This window comes from Eleutherodactylus coqui, chromosome 1 (assembly GCF_035609145.1).
Source record: "Eleutherodactylus coqui strain aEleCoq1 chromosome 1, aEleCoq1.hap1, whole genome shotgun sequence".
Classification (NCBI taxonomy): Eukaryota; Metazoa; Chordata; class Amphibia; order Anura; family Eleutherodactylidae; genus Eleutherodactylus; species Eleutherodactylus coqui.
The window spans coordinates 516,287,534-516,299,691 of NC_089837.1; the positions used below are offsets into that span (position 1 = coordinate 516,287,534).

Here is a 12,158-nt window from a genome sequence, read left to right on the forward strand (position 1 = left end):
GGTGTGAGTGAGACCTGCCTCTGATTGGCTCAGCGCTGAACCAATCAGGGGCAGGTCTGACTCACACCCCCTTCCCACCCACTGCAATCCGGCTGCGCTGAACTCCGTCTGCCGGGACAAGGTGAGTATATATATTTTTTATTTTTACACATTTCTGGATGAATTGCAGGGAAGGGCTTATATATTTAAGCCCTTCCCGACAATTCATCCCGCGATCGCCGGCAGCCCATTGCTTTCTATGGAGCCGGCTGTATTGCCGGCTCCATTGAATTCAATGGTCAGTGCTCGTTTAATCGAGACGAGTACCGCGTGGTGCTCGTCTCGAATAAGGAGCATCTCGAGCACCCTAATACTCGAACGAGTATCAAGCTCGGACGAGTATGCTCGCTCATCTCTACTAAATTCCCCTTTTTTTCCGGTGATAGAGAAGAATTCTTTTATCTGCGGTTGCAGCGAAAAAAATCTTTAGGTTCCACTGCTCTCCGCCGGTGGAGAAGAGAAGTCTGGGGAAATCCAGGCTTTATTTATCTTTATGAGTGTAAGCATGTGGGCACTGGCAGTTGACAGGCGAGTACGCTTATCCGTAATGATTCCCCCAGCTGCACTAAACACCCCCTCTGACAAGACGCTAGTGGCAGTGCAAGCCAGCACCTCCAGGACATACAATGCAAGTTCATGCCACGTGTCCAGCTTTGACACACAATAGTTGAATGGAGCAGAGGCATCATGGAGGACAGCAGTACGATTGGCTACGTACTCCCTCACCATCTTTTTACAGTGTTCCCTCCGACTCAGCCTTGACTGGGGAGTGGTGACACAGTCTTGCTGGGGAGCCATAAAGCTGGCGAAGGCCTTGGAGAGTTTTCCCCTGCCTGCGCTGAACATGCTGCCTGATCTCCGCACCTCCCCTGCTACTTGGCCCTTGGAACTGTGCCTTCTGGCACTAGCGCTGTCAAATGGGAAGTTTAGCATCACTTTTTCCACCAGGGCCCTGTGGTATTGCATCACTCTCGTACCCCTTTCCTCTTCGGGAATGAGAGATAAAAGGTTCTCCTTGTACCGTGGGTTGAGAAGTGTGTACACCCAGTAATCCGTGTTGGCCTCAATGCGTGGGTCACGAGAAAGGCATCCTAACATGAAGTCAGCCATGTGTGCCAGGGTGCCAGTATGCAAGACATGGCTGTCCTCACTAGGAAGATGACTTTCAGGATCCTCCTCCTCCTCCACAGGTCAAACACGCTGAACAGATGAGAGGCAAGCAGCTTGGGTACCCTCTGCAGTGTGCCCAGCTGTCTTTTCCCCCTCGTCCTCTTACTGCTCCTCCACCTCCTCCTCCAAAACGCGCTGAGATATAGACATGAGGGTGGTCTGGCTATCAAGCGACATACTGTCATCCCCCGTCTCCTGTTCCAACCGCAAAGCGTCGGCCTTTATGCCTTGCAGCGAACTCCTCAGCAGGCATAGCAGCGGGATGGTTATGCTAATGATTGCAGCGTCGCTGCTCGCCATCTGGGTAGACTCCTCAAAGTGGGCCATCCAGGCCCACTCCTCGGTGAAGAATTGGGGAGGCTAACTACCTCTGCTCCGCCCATGTTGCAGCTGGTATTCCACTACTGCTCTATGCTGCTCATAGAGCCTGGCCAACATGTGCAGCGTAGAATTTCAGCGTGTGGGCACGTCGCACAGCAGTCAGTGCTCTAGCAGATTAAACCGATGTTGCAGGGTCCTTAGGGTGGCAGCGTCCGTGGTGGACTTGCGGAAATGTGCGCAAACGAGTCGCTCCTTGCCGAGCAGGTCAGACAAGTGCAGGTAGTTTTTCAGAAACCGTTGATCCACCAGATTGAAGACGCGGGCCAGGCATGGCACGTGTGTGAGGCTGCCAAGCTGCAGAGCCGCCACCAGGTTACGGCTGTTGTCACACACAACCATGCCCGGTTGGGGGCTCAGCGGCGAAAGCCAGAGATCGGTCAGACCCTGCAGCAATTCGGGGACCGTGTGCCTCGTCACCTAAGCTGAGTAGTTTCAGCACGGCCTGCTGATGCTTGCCCACCGCTGTGCTGCCACTCCGCGTGACACCGACTGCTGGCGACGTGCTGCTCACATTTATGAATTGAGAGGTAGAGGTTGTGTAGGAGGAGGAGGAGGGGGAGGGTTTAGAGGAGGTGGCATAATATGCCGCAGATACCAGCGCTGAGGTAAGACCCGGTATTCTGGGTGTGGGTAGGACGTGCGCGGTCCCAGCCTCCACAAAATTCACCCAATGTGCCGTCAGAGAGATATAGTGGCCCTGCCGCCAGTACTTGTCCACGTGTCCATGGTTAAGTGGACGCTCCCAGTAACCGCGTTGGTGAGGGCACGATTTATGTTGCGGGAGACGTGCTGGTGTAGGGCTGGGACGACACAGCGGGAAAAATAGTGGCGACTGGGGACTGAGTACCGCGGGACCGCCGCCGCCTTCATGTTTTTGAAAGCATCCGTTTCCCCAAGCTTGTACGGCAGCATCTCCAGGCTGATTAATTTGGCAATGCACACGTTTAAAGCTTGTGCGTGCGGATGCGTGGCAGCGTATTTACATTTTCGCTCCAACGCTTGCGCTAGCGACAGCTGAACGTTGTGCTGCGAGACATTGCTAGATGTGGTCGAGGACAGTTTAGGTGAGGGTGTGGGTGCAGGCCGGTAGGCGCTCGTGCCTGTGTACTGAGAGGGGGGTTGGATCTGAGTGGCAGGTGGGGGCACAGGTGAAGAGGCAGTGGTGTGACCCGGAGGCAGTGAACGGCCTTTGTCCCACCTTATGGGGTGCTTAGCCATCATATGCCTGCGCATGCTGGTGGTGGTGAGGCTGGTAGTGATGGCTTCCCGGCTGTTCTTGGTGCGACACAGGTTGCACACCACTGTTCGTCGGTCGTCTGCGCTCTCACTGAAAAACATCCACACCTTTGAGCACCTAGGCCTCTGCACGGTGGCTTGGCGCGAGGGGCCGCTTTGGGAAACAGTTGGGGGATTCTTCGCTCTGGCCCTGCCTCTACCCCTGGCCACCCCACTGCCTCCTCCAACCTGTCCTGCTGCTGCACTTGCCTCCCCCTCTGAAGACCTGTCCTCAGTAGGCTTAGCAAACCAGGTGGGGTCAGTCATCTCATCGTCCTGCTGCTCTTCCTCCGAATCCTCTGTGCGCTCCTCCCTCGGACTTAGTGCTCTTACTACTACCCCACTGACAGACAACTGTGTCTCATCATCATCATCCTCCTCATGCACAAACAGGTCTTGAGACAAGTCCGGAAGTCCCCAGCCTCATCACCCGGACCCCGGGAACTTTCCAAAGGTTGGGCAGCGGTCACGTGAGAGAGGAACCCTTTTTTCCCACTCAAGGCAGGGAATCAAGAACAGTTCCTGGGAGTCTGCCTGCTTATCAGAATGTGTTATTTTCATGGAGTGAGAAGGCTGGTAGGAAGGAGGGGCAGCAGCCAAAGGATTCAGAGTTGCAGCAGTGGACTGCGTAGAAGACTGGGGGGTCGATACATTGCTGGATGCATTTTCTGCCATCCATGACAGGACCTGCTCACACTGCTCTGTTTGTAATAAAGGTCTACCACGTGGACCCTTAAATTGTGATATGAAGCTGAGACCCCAGAAACTTGGCTGTCTCCTAATCCCACAGCAGCCGGCTGTGATTCACCTGGACCAAGAACTCAGCCTGTGCCCACACCCTCACTTGGACCTCTGCGTCCTCGCCCACGTACACGTCCTTGACCCCTACCCCTACCCCTCATCATGGCGGATTACGAATAGAGCTAGGGCCAAATAAATCACCCCACTGTACAGGAATGAGAACTGGGCCTTAATTCACCGCGCACTGAGACTTGTAGATAGTGGAGGCTCTATGCTGTGACTAGGAAAAAAGTAATCCGCTGTCTCGCGCTGATACCTAGGGGTAATTTACTGCTCGCAGAAACTTGTACATAAGAGAGGCTGTGTGGAGTGGGAGAAGACTGTAAAGCCAGTGAATAGTGCTGGTAACTGCAGCGATCTCAACCCTACCAACGTAAATGGTATTGTGAGACGCTCTCCACAGCGGCTGAGCTGAAATACTTTGCAGTGGCCCCGGTAATATTACAGTACTGTTTAGCAGACACCCAGTAAAATGCAGACAGTCAGCGGTAGCCCTAAGAAGGACCGTTGGGGTTCTTGTAGACAGGATCCTACACTACCACTTTCCCTTTCTCTGCAGCACTTTCCCTATTCTCTGTACTATAGACTGCAGACTGAGAATGCTATAGCTGTAATGGCCTGCACAGCCTGAGATGAAAAAAAACAATTGTGCAAAACTGCTCCCTGCCAGCCACAACAGTAATGCACACGGTCAGATGTGGCCCTAAGAAGGATCGTTGGGATTCTTGAGGACAGGATCCTATACTAACACTTTCCCTATAGTAGCAGCAGCACTTTCCTTAATCTATCCCAGTGTGTGCCTGAGGCGAGCCACGGGCAGGACCGTTTTAAGTACTCGGCGGTCACTTGATCTCACCAGCCACTCACTGCAGGGGGGTGAGATAGGGCTGGCACGTCACAGGAGGAAGTGGTAATGCCTTCCCTGCATGTCTATTGGCTAAAAAATGGTGCTAAACATGCAGGGAAGGAAATGGAATTGACTCGAGTACCGCGTGGTGCTCGTCTCGAGTAACGAGCATCTCGAACATCCTAATGCTCGAACGAGCATCAAGCTCGGACGAGTGTGCTCGCTCATCTCTAGTCAAAATGTATTTAAAAATTTACATAAAAAATAAGCATTTATATTGTAGTAGTGAAGAATAGCAAAACTACACATCCAGTATCACAGTAATCATCATAGGCCTTATATTCACCTCCACAAATTCCACTATAGCAAGACCAACATCACCAATAATAACACTAAATAAGGCCTAAATAATCCAGTCACCCCATGATTACATATTACCACCACATAGTGATTAATACCAACATACTGTCACTGAAAAAAAAGACCACTACAAAGATCAATATTATCAGTAACAATACTTTGAAGGTCAGATAATACCTTGAGACTGTGATCACATAATATTAGCATAGTGTTACTGAAAAAAATACTGTATAAACAAATATTATACCCCATTCATTGACCATATAGTGGTATATATTATATCTACACAGATGTTTTGCAGACTGTATATATGATTACAGTACTGTTCTATTCAGTGATCACACGCAATATCCCTTCTGACTCAAGTTGTTCACTTTCCCTTTTACTTCATCTGGCCCAGACAGTCATGGCGACTTCTTCCGGTTGCAACTGCTCTCTAAAGAATTTGACACCGAGATTTTTGACTCCTCAATTTTCCAGGGACCTAGCTTTGTGCCAAATTCTATATAAACTTCTATATAATCCCATCCATAGTGCCATAGATATTAGTAATACACTTGAGGTGACCAACATAGTAATAGTATGCCATTTTGGGTTATTTTTAGGCCCCATATAGCAATTGCCACTTTTTGAATTCCACACACAATAAAAGAGCCCCCAGTGAATAATAATACCTTTAAAAAGACTCCTCACTCAGTAATATTGGCCCTGACAGGCTCCTGCCATGTAAGGGCGCCCACCCACTGGCGATTTTTTTTCCTTTGCGTTTTGCGTTTTTTCTCAAGAGCAATTAGAATTGAATGTGCTCCTGTCCACTGGCGGGTTTTTTTTCGGTCCGTTGCAATTTTTAACATAGGAACTGTCAGTTGCATATGTGTCCTTATTTTTCTCTTAATGCACCCATGAATGTTAATGGAAAAGGCACGAAAAAGACGCGAAAATGCCGCGAAAAAGACGCGAAAATCGCAAACGCCAGTGGGTGGGCGCCCTTATAAAGGCCCATATAGGCCAGCAATCAGTAGTAATGCTCCATATAGGAACACACCCACTAATAATGCCCAATGTAGGCCACCGTTTAGTATTAATCACCCACATAGACACTGACTCAGTATTAACCCCTTAGGCTGGGTTCATACAGGGCGGATTTGCCACGGTTTTGCCGCAGCAGATCCGCACGCGGCCGCTAATCTCGGGATTAGCCAGCCTTGTGGATGAGATTTCTCAGAAATCTCGTCCACACGGGACGGCTAATCCGCAGCGGTTAATCCGGTTGAGAACGCGGCTGCCGCGGCCGCAGCCGCGGTTTCCAAAGATTGAGCATGTCTGTTTATCTTTTCTTTTTTGTTTATTTATGTCACGGCCGCGCTCTCCTCTATGGGAGAGCCGGCCGCAACGGAAAAGCAAGCGGCCGGGCCGCTTCAAAGCCGCCGCGGCTTGAACCGCGGCGGTTCTCCCGGCGGAAGTCTTGCGTCCAAACCGCGAGATTTCCGACGGGAATACGCCCTGTGTGAACCCAGCCTAAGGGCGCCCACCCACTGGCGATTTTTTTTCCCTGCAAAATTCGCAGCATTTTTTTCTCTGCAGGGGTCTATGGGACTTGTAATGTTAAAATCGCGATCGTGCAAAATCACGATTTTGCGGTAAATTGCGATTTTGCGCGATCGCGATTTTAACATTACAAGTCCCATAGACCCCTGCAGAGAAAAAAATGCTGCGAATTTCGCAGGGAAAAAAATCGCCAGTGGGTGGGCGCCCTTAGTGTCTGTCTTTGTCTTTTTACATCCTGCCCAAGTGGGCTTTAATCCTAGAGGACTTTAAAGCATGTATCCTCTTAGGATTAAACCCCTGCAGACTCTGCATGTGACATTTATATGCTGTCGGTTACCGGAGATGACCCAAAGTAAGATATATTATGCAAATTGTGGCCCCTAATTATTTATTAAAAGATTCCTTTAAAAATATTTATACCCCAGAAAAGAATTTTCCTGTGGACGAGTAACTTATGAGAATTTATACCCTCAAAACGCGCTAAGTATGGCATTTAGCTTTATAAAGTTTGTGAGAGCGCAACAGGGTATACCTGTGATTTTTTTATTTATGAGGGCAGAGACCACCATCTTAATCCCTTTAACTGTCTGGAACATATCGGCATAAATAGAAAAATCATGTGGGAGCTCATGGGCCCGTTTTTAAATAAAGGGTACCACGTTATACTGACAACTATTACACCGGTCTTCAACTGTACAAAGCATTTCCACAGTGCAGATACTGGGGCCTGTGGAACTGTGCGCAAAACAGGGTGGGGTTTCCACAATTCCTGGCATACAGATGTGTAGAAAGGGGGGCGCCTTAAGCGATGGCAAATGACCCCTCGCTTGCCATAAAGTTGCATAATAAGAGAGAGGAGTACATGACCTCAACCGAACACACAGACACCTGCATTGAAGTGAGGTAGAGGGGCTGCGACGCAAAAAAGAAAACCCGCCTGTTTCATAGACTACAATAAATTTATGGGGAACATAGATCTGTCGGACCAGGCGCTTCAGCAGTATCTCGTGAGATGCAAAACCAGAGCATGGTATAAAAAGGTAGCAATCTACCTGATACAGATCGCTACGTATAATGTGTATGTAATTTATTAAACATCTCGGGGAACGCTGAGCTTCCTGCAGTTCCAGGAGCAGCTTGTAAAGCACCTTTTATTTGAGACAACAGCACCTCAGGATGTATTATAGTCCAATGAGTTGTAGAGGCTTACAGAGCGCCATTTTTTGCATCCCATCCCTGAAACTATGGGCAAAAAATACCCCCGCAAAAAGCGTCGAGTTTGCAACAAAGAAGGAGGAGGAGGGATATCAGATTTCATTGTCCCATGTATCCATCCAAACCAGGCCTCTGTAATTACCCATTCTTTGAAACCTACCATACAGTCTTACATTATTAATTTTATTAAATATATAGGGGATTGCGAAAAAAGGAAGAGATTCTTTTTAAGGAGTCATATTTTTTTTTGCAATGGCGCCTGGAATTTAATCAGTTGCGCCCTGAAATCCAATGGATGGCCCCTCCATTATAGGCCTAGCCATGTGTCCTGTATGCAGATTGGTGCTATAATGGGGGTATTACTGAACACAGAACTAGTGTATAGAATTTGGGGTGCGGCTCTCCAGTTTTTCCTGCTTAAGGGCGCCTACCCACTGGCGATTTTTTTTCCTGCGATGCTAAATTGCGTTTTGCGTTTTTTCTGAAGAGCAATTAGTATAGAATGTGTTCTTGTCCATTGGGGTTTTTTTTTCGGTCCGTTGCAATTTTTAACATAGGAACTGTCAGTTGCATATGTCTCCTTATTTTTCTCTTAATGCACCCATGATTGTCAATGGAAATTAACGAAAAACGCGCGGCAAACGCCGCGGAAAAGGCGCAGAAAACACTGCGTTTTTCACGCACGAAAATCGGCAACGCCAGTGGGTAGGCGCCCTAAAACAAAGAAAACTGTCATGAAAGTAACAAATGTATATATATAAAAAAATATATATATATTTTTCACTTTCTTTATAATAATTTTTGCAAACAAAATGTGGAGTCAAAATGCTCAGGACACACCTAGATGAATTCGTTAAGGGGTCTAGTTTTCAGATGGGATCATTAGTGGAGGTTCTCTTTCATTTTGGCAGTTTAATGGTTCAATTTATTCAGTTGTGCCCTGAAATCCAATGGGTGTTCCATCCATTATAGGCCTCACCATGTGTCCACCAAGCAGATTGGGGCTGCAATGGATATGTTTCTGAACACAGAACAAACGGGGGTATCCATTTTGGGGCGCAAGTCCTAATTCATATGTTTGCTGTACAAAAAACGTTTTATTAAAATGAAACAATTGGAAAAAAAATGAAAATTGTAATTTTTTCCTTTTGTTTTGCCTAAATTGTGTGGTTAAAATATGCAGTACACACCTAGATGAATTTGTTAAGGGGCCTAGTTTTTCAAAATGGAGTCATTTTTGGGGGTTCTCTATCGTTTTTTACCGCTCAAGGGCTCTACAAGTGGGCAATCGGGCCTAAAAGACCTTCCTTTCATTTTGGGCCCCGTTCGCATCCAGAAATAAGATTAGAGCCAGAATGGGTATGTCTCTGTACATGGGAGAAACAGGGATATCCATTGTGGGGTGCAACTCTTTATTCATATGTGTGCTATACAAAAAAAAGCTGTTTTTAAAATGACTAAATTGCCAAAATACAAAAATTATTTTTTCCTTCTGCTTTGCTTAAAAATAATTCAAAAACTATGGGTTTAAAATATGCAGAAAACCTCTAGATATATTCATTAGTAGTCTAGTTTTCAAAATGGGGTCATTTGTGGTGGTTCTCTATCGTTTAGGCTGCTCAAGAGCTCTACAACTGGGCAATGGGGCCCAAAAAGACTTCAAGCAAAATTTCTGTTCTGAAAGCCACCGACTACTCCTTTCATTTTGGGCCACGTTGTCCAGATTAGTACCACAATGGGTATGTTTCTGAATATAGGACAAACAGGGGTATCCATTTTCATGTGAACTATAAAAACATAGATCTTTAAAATGACATATTTGCAAAAATATGAAATGTTATTTTTTTTTGCCTTAAATTGCATTAACTCCTGAAAAAAACCTGTGGGGTCAAAATACTCAAGACAACCCTCAGTGAATATATTAAGGGGGGGTATTTTATTTTTTTTTAAATGGGGTCATTTCTGGGGGTATCTATCATTCTCACACCTATGAGTCTTTGCAATCTTGGCATGGTGCAAAAAAAGTGTTTCTCAAAATGTTGAAAAGTAATGTTAAATTTGAATGTCTCCTAAATGGTTAAAAAAAAACCAAAAGTTTTTCAAATGTGTGTTCAGAATAAAGTAAACTGATGGGAATATATATATATCTTATCAAAAATTTGTGCAGCATGTTTGCACATATTGACATATTACAGTTGAAAATGTGAAAAATGATAATTTTTTTTGAAAATTTTCCCAATGTTGGCACTTTTAATAAATACACAAATTCCATCGATCTATTTATACAACTTAAATGAAGTACAATATGTGCCGAAAAAACAATGTCAAAATCACTTGGATATGCAAAGCCTTTACAGAGTTATTCTATGTCAAAGTGACACGTCAGATTTCCAAAATTTGGCTCCGTCACTAAGGCGCAAACAGGCTTCATCACTAAGGGGTTAATGGCCTGAAAGACCCCTACTCTGTAATATCTCTCACAGGCCCCTATACAAGCTCCCATTCCATAATAATGCCCCGAATAAGCCCCATTCAGCAGTGATGCCCCATATAGGCCACACTAAGGAATAATCCTGCAAATAAGCTCCAGCCCCTCCACTGAGTAGCAGAGCACCACATTGGCCTCTCCCCGACACTCAGTAGCAGTTTCTTTCCTAAGCCCCACACTCTGCAGATTTGTCCGTCATAGACCCAGCTCGCACTCAGTAGCAATTGCTCTTATAGGCCCAAGCCCCCATTTCATAATGGTGAACTTTAGATGTAGTAAAAAATAGAAAAACAGTTATACTCACCAATGTCGCTCCTGCCAGCCTCTGCAGTCATGTCTGCAAAGCTCACATGATCAGTATATGTAGAGTTAACTGGTGAGAAGTACAGGCATGGATTACATAGGTAGAGTGGGAGGAGCAGCATAGGTAAGTATAAAAGTTTTATTTTTTTTTTTAGATTTCACGAAACAATCTCCTTTTATCCTCCAGCCCAAAGACCCTAATGACTCACTGGGAGTTCCCCCGTGGGTTGAATGACCAGTCAGCCAGCAACTCCAGAGCAGGGGCAGGGCATACTTTGCTTGTAGGAAAGGCAAGGCTTCCAACTCTCTAGAAATTCCCAATCGGATACGTTTTTGGTGTTCATGAAAAAAAAAAAAAAAAAAAAAAAGGCTGGTAATACTTGAGCAGGTTATTATGACTGAAATTATTAGCATTTTAAATAAATAAAAATCAGGTTGGCAACCCTGAGGAGAGATAAGCAGGAAGTCCGCATGTCCCTGACTGCCTGCCATACATCAGCCGCCAGGGCTGAAGGATATTTCTATGGGGCTCTTTCCTAGAGACTTCAGTGATATATAGCAGATTTGACACCTCTCCTGGAAATCTGGAAGGTTTACGCTTTTCTGGAGTGTTCATGGACATTATGGAAGAGTTGACAAGCATGTAATAATCTTCACTAGGTCATGTGACATAAATGTGAAACATTCTAAACAAATTCACTAAACATTTATTTTGTCTGTTTTACATTTAGTATGAATCCAATCGATGTTTTTACAGTCACCAATGTCATAGCGGGTGTTGCTTCCCTGGCCGCACAGCGAAAGATGCGACATGTGTACATAAAAATCCGGAATCTCGGAGATGTTTTGGTCCGGTGAGTACCTGTAACCAGCTGTTGTCCTGGTTTCTCATCCATGTACACAGTATAAGGTGTTGTTTACATGGGTTTTAAGTAGTCAGATACATATTGGATTTTTCCGACATGGATCTGTCAGTTTAATCCCCGGTAGAATATTGCGGCTACGGTTTGGCACATACACACTTGGATTTCGCACCTGTCAGTGGGGTACATACCCTTTGCCCATCGGATGTGGTTTCCGCGTGATTCTCATTCTTTTTGCTGCAATGTGGATTTGAAGATCTGCATGTAGAAAGATGTATACTATATGACCTACAGCAGGGATCTGTGAGCCATTCCATAGAATGCTGAAATGGTGTGAATTTGGATGCAGAATGTGTGTCCAGCCCCGAGGCAAAATACCCCATGAGAATAAAATCTTACAGCCCTCTGTCCGTATCAAGACATTTCTGACTATTTGCATTGCCCATAAAATAACAATCCTGGAGCATCTTACCTTATAGCCCTACATGGAGCTGTTCCTCCTAATTCTCCTGACATACATACTGACTGCTTGCACATGTAGCAGTAGTGCACATCAGCTTGTACAGATGGAACACAAGGTTTTAATATTTTTTTATCTATAATTCCTCTCAGTTAGTTAATAGATAGTTGATATTTGAGATAAAACCACATATGATTGGACGCAAAACGTCAGTCAGGGAATTCTTGGTACATGGACCCCCACCCTGATGCTGCATCTCCAACCACTGATTTAAATTTTTCAAACGATTCACTGAAAAGGGATCCAATCCAAACAAAAATCACTGAAAACAGCCAAAACTTACTGATCCAGAGATGCAACAGCAGTAACACACCAGCTCCCCGCAGCATGCAGGAAGACACAATGATA

At 45.8% G+C, this 12,158-nt stretch overlaps 1 protein-coding gene and 1 long non-coding RNA gene across 3 annotated transcripts in view; both read left to right on the forward strand.

Annotated features, from left to right (window-relative positions):
* Nucleotides 1-12,158, forward strand: part of LOC136614744 (keratin-associated protein 4-6-like) — a 426,222-nt gene that overhangs the window by 13,052 nt on the left and 401,012 nt on the right. The window lies entirely within an intron of this gene.
* Nucleotides 11,166-12,158, forward strand: part of LOC136614733 (uncharacterized) — a 54,131-nt gene continuing 53,138 nt past the window's right edge. The window contains exon 1 of the long non-coding RNA XR_010790962.1: nt 11,166-11,281. This is a non-coding gene — a long non-coding RNA (uncharacterized lncRNA). The remainder of the gene's footprint in view (nt 11,282-12,158) is intronic.